The following is a 4,624-nucleotide window of genomic DNA, read 5'->3' as shown; positions in this document are numbered from 1 at the left end:
ACCTTTTCCTTCTTCTTTCTTTGCAGAAGCCAACGCCACCTTGCAGCAGCAGCTGGGCGAAGCCAACACTGCACTGCGCGCTAAGGAGGAGGAGCGCAGCAAGCTGGCTGGAGAGCGCGACCGGCTTGTCGTGCAATTGGCAGAACAGGTAGAGCTTCTCAAGAAAGCCCGGAAGGAGGCGGAGGACAAGGAGACCAGCCTCCTTGCTGAGTTTGCGATCGAACGCTCCGCCTCGACCGACAAGGAGGCGATGCTGACTTCCGGCTTTCATGAGATCGAGGACATAGTCGATGGTGAGATTCCCTCTATTTCCTTCATTCAGCTGCCGGCTGTTGGTCGAGCCGGCTTCTCGTCTCTAACTTTGGATCTTTGCTTTCTGTCTTGGTAGACTTCTTCCCTGGTCACTCAGACGCGGCCAGTCAGGCCATTGAAGCTAATCACGAAGGACGGAGGGTGGACGGCGCACAGATCGCCGCCGACGCCCCCCGAACCCTTAACGAGCAGATCCTAAGCATCGAGGGCCGTCTTCGGCCGGCTCACCAGATGTTGCGCCGGCTTTAGTGTGTCGGCGCCCAGGCGATCGCCGCCCTGTGGCCGGACATGCCGGCACCGCGCACTCCTAGTCGGACTGCCGACTGGCTGGAGGTGGCGGCCGGCTGTCTTGACGCCTGGAAGGGCTCCTCGGCCCGGGCTGGAGCGTGCCGGGCCTAGGAATTCGTCAAGGCGTGGTACCCTGGGCTGAGTCTAGCCCAGCTATCCACGTTCCGGCTGGAAGCTCAGGAGGAGTTGGCGGTCGTGGAAGATGACCTCGTCAAGCGTGCGGCATCAATCGCCGAGTACACCGACACCAGTATCTTCGTCCTAGAGCGGGTTGAGAACGGCGCCGAGGCGCCACCAGAATGGTTCGGGCGGAACCCAGAAAATGGCGAGGACTCGAAGGAGGTAATCGACTCCATCGGCGAGGAAGAAGCCGAGGCAGAGGAGGAAGGCAAAGAGGAGGCGCGAGAGGTCGGAGCAGATGGCCAGCCTCAGCTCGACCTCGCCTGCAGCAATGAGCCACGACCAGCCGGCCGCTCCACCAACCGGCGCCGCCAACTCCTCCGATCCACCGAACCTGTCTGCCGCTCCCTAGGCCGCCAGTTTATCTTTTGCTTTACCTTTCTATCAGTCTCGACGAACTTGTTAATTGTGCACAATTCCACCCGTGGGGTGTATCTCAAACTTTTGTTGAATATCGGCCGAGGGCCTTTTCTATGTAAAATATTTTTCCGAGTTCTATCTTTTCTTTCTTGCTGCTCTTTGGCTTCTTTCCTTTGCCGCCTTCCCTTGGTTGCCGTCTTGCCAGCCGAACAGCCGCTCTGTGGACTATGGCTAGGTCAAGTACTTAGCTACTTCCGGGGAGGCAAGTACTTAGCCATTTGTAGAGTTTTTTAGCAAGTTAAGTAGAAGCCGGCCGGCTAGCTGCTCAGCAGTCGGTCGAAGAGGCGGGAAGCCGGCCTGAACTATGCACATGCTTTGGGTCCTTAGCCATTTTTCATGTGGGCACCCTTTCTGCCTTACTTCTGCCAACCAAACAGTCGCTCTACGAGCTGCGGCTTCTGACAGGAGACGGCTTAAGTGCCAACACATTACTTGTCCGGTTGCAGGAAGCATTTCATAGTACAAGGCGGTGAGTCCCCGGGCCGACTAGTTGGATCCGCTGCCAAGCGTCATAAAGAAAATGACACATTCATTGGCATAATTCTTATCATATAGATAAAAGAGGGCAGTCGCCGAGGTCTTCTCGGGGGACCCGGAGTCTTCGTACTTTAGTACAAAAGGTAGCATGGTACATACTGCATCAACTGTGAAATCTTCGGAGGAGATTTGCATTCCATGGCCACTCCGTCTCCTTGCCGGAGTTGTCCCTCTTGCGTCCTAGAGGCTTCTGAGCGTCGATTGGGTAATAAGAGTCGTTGCCCAACACTTTGCTGATGATGAAGGGGCCTTCCCAAGGCGCTGAAAGCTTGTGCTGGTCGGCTATTTGCTGGATCAGCCGGAGCACAAGGTCTCCTTCTTGGAAAGATCTCGTCTTGACCTTCCGGCTCTACTGGTAGATGTTGGACCGGCTGAGTGCCAACAGCCAGCCCTCTTCCAGCAGATCGACGCCGTCTTGACATGCTTCTTCTGCCTCCTCTTTGGTGTACATGGTTACTCGAGGGGAGTCGAATTCTATGTCCGTTGGGATGACAGCTTCGGCACCGTAGACGAGGAAGAAAGGCGTGAAGTCGGTTGACTTGTTCGGAGTTGTGCGCAGGCTCCAGAAGACGGCTGGCAGCTCGTCGAGCCAGCAGCCGGTCGAACGCTCCAGAGGCTCGACTAGTCGAGGCTTGATGTCAGACAAGATGAGGCTGTTTGCTCGCTCTACTTGGCCGTTTGACTGCGGATGGGCAACGGACGCTAGGTCCAGTCGGATGCCCTGTGTCGCGCAGAAACGGGCCAAGGCGCCTTTGGCAAAGTTCGTGTCGTTGTCGGTGATGATGCTATGTGGTATGCCATATCGAATGGTGATGTCGGAGATGAAAGTCATAGCAGTCGGACCATTCAGCTTCTTGATGGCTTTTGCTTCTATCCACTTGGTGAACTTCTCCACCGCGACAAGCAAATGAGTCATGCCACCTCGTGCTGTTTTGAATGGTCCAACCATGTCCAGGCCCCAGACAGCAAAGGGCCAGGCAATGGGGATAGTCTTGAGTGCAGAAGCCGGCTGATGTGGCTTGGAACGGAACTTCTGGCACCCATTGCATTTCTGGACCAAGTCTTTGGCGTCTTCTAGAGCAGTCGGCCAGAAAAACCCATGGCGGAAAGCTTTGGCGGCCAGTGCTCTTGAAGCCGCATGGTGGCCACATTCGCCTTGATGGATGTCTTTGAGGATTGCTCCGGCTCCACGCAGCGCTGGTAGACACCAGTGACACTGTGTCTCACAAGCTCTCTATTAACTATGGTGTATGTTGCTGCCCGGGGTTGCACTTGCCGGGCCGAGATCTCATCCGTCGGCTGCTCCTTGTTTACCAGGAAGTTGAGGATGGGTTGGGCCCATGAAGGTGCTATGATTTCTTCGACTGCCAGGACTGCAACTTGGAGGAGGCCGCTTGGGCCTGGAGGCGGCGGGTTGGAGTCGGTTGCCGCTTGCTGGGTCGATGAAGTTCCCAGGCCGACTGCCGCAGTCCCCAAGCCGGGCTCTGAAGTCCCCGGGCTGACCGCTGCAGTCCCCGGGCTGGGTTCTGAAGTCACCGGGCCTGGTGCGACTGCAGCGGCCCCCGGGCCGCCTGCCGGAATTCCCGTGCTGGCTGCTGGAGCTCTCAAGTTGGATCCGACTGCTTCAGGAGGAGCCGGCACGAAGATAGAATCCGACTCTGGGGATGGCTTGACAGACGGCTTGAGGAGGCATTGTAGGGTGACGCCGGTCGGTATTGCTTGACGGGTGGAGCTGATTCGTGCCAAGGCATCTGGTTGCTCATTGTCATTTCTTGGCACATGGAGAAACTCACACCCTTCAAAATATCCACTGAGTTGTTGTACGAGGAAGCGGTAGCTCGCCATGTTTGCATCTTTGGTGTCCCAATCGCCTGACGACTGCTGGACCACCAAGTCAGAGTCACCATAGCACAGGATCTGGCGAATGCCGAGCTCTTTGGCAAGCCGGAGCCCGCGAATGAGTGCCTCATATTCAGCGACGTTGTTGGAGGCGGCAAAATGGATTTGCAGCACATATTTGAGCTTGTCGCCTTTGGGAGAGGTGAGGACGATGCTGGCTCCCAAACCGGTACGCATCTTGGAACCATCAAAGTGCATCCGCCAATGGGTGGAATCCGGCGCTAGTGGCAGGTACTGGGTCTCGGCCCAGTCGACGAGGAAGTCGTCCAGCGCCTGTGACTTGATGGCGGTGCGAGGTTGGTAGTAGATGGTGTAAGGGGCAAAATCTATGGCCCATTTGGCCACTCGGCCTGAGGCATCTCGGCTTCCAATGATCTCGGCAAGCGGAGTAGTGCAGACAATAGTGATTGGGTGCTCTTGAAAGTACGGCTTCAATTTCTTGGCGGCAAAGTGCACGCCGTAGCCCATGTTCTGATAGTGGGGGTAGTTTTGCTTGGAGGCTGACAACACTTCACTCAGGTAATACACCGGTCTCTGGAATGGTAGTGCCTTTCCTTCCTCCTTGTGTTCTACCACTGTGACTGTGCTGACCACTCGGCTGGTGGCGGCAATGTAGAGGAGCATGGGCTTCTTAGGAGTCAGAGCCACCAGGACAGGTGGAGTAGTCAACATCTTCTTGAGCTGGAGAAATGCTTCATCCGCCTTGTCGTTCCACTCAAAAAAAGTGGTCTTCTTCATGAGCTGGTATAGGGGGAGAGCCTTCTCGCCCAGCCGACTGATGAATCGGCTGATGGATGCCAAACAGCCGGTGAACTTTTGTACTCGAGCAGTCGGGTGGGCACTTCCATCCTCTCGATGGCCTTGATCTTCACAGGGTTGCACTCTATGCCGCGCTCCCAGACTAGGAATCCAAGAAGCTGGCCGGCTGGTACTCCGAAGACGCATTTCTCCGGGTTGAACTTGATTTGAAATAGGCGCAAGTTCTCAA

At 56.1% G+C, this 4,624-nt stretch overlaps 1 pseudogene; it reads right to left on the bottom strand.

Moving 5' to 3' along the window:
- Positions 1–861: 861 nt before the first annotated feature.
- LOC119272448 lies at positions 862–3,477 on the bottom strand (annotated as a pseudogene).
- Positions 3,478–4,624: the final 1,147 nt, after the last annotated feature.

The sequence above is a fragment of the Triticum dicoccoides genome, chromosome 3A (genome assembly GCF_002162155.2).
Source record: "Triticum dicoccoides isolate Atlit2015 ecotype Zavitan chromosome 3A, WEW_v2.0, whole genome shotgun sequence".
In the NCBI taxonomy this organism is placed as follows: Eukaryota; Viridiplantae; Streptophyta; class Magnoliopsida; order Poales; family Poaceae; genus Triticum; species Triticum dicoccoides.
This window is presented reverse-complemented; position numbering and strand designations above follow the sequence as displayed.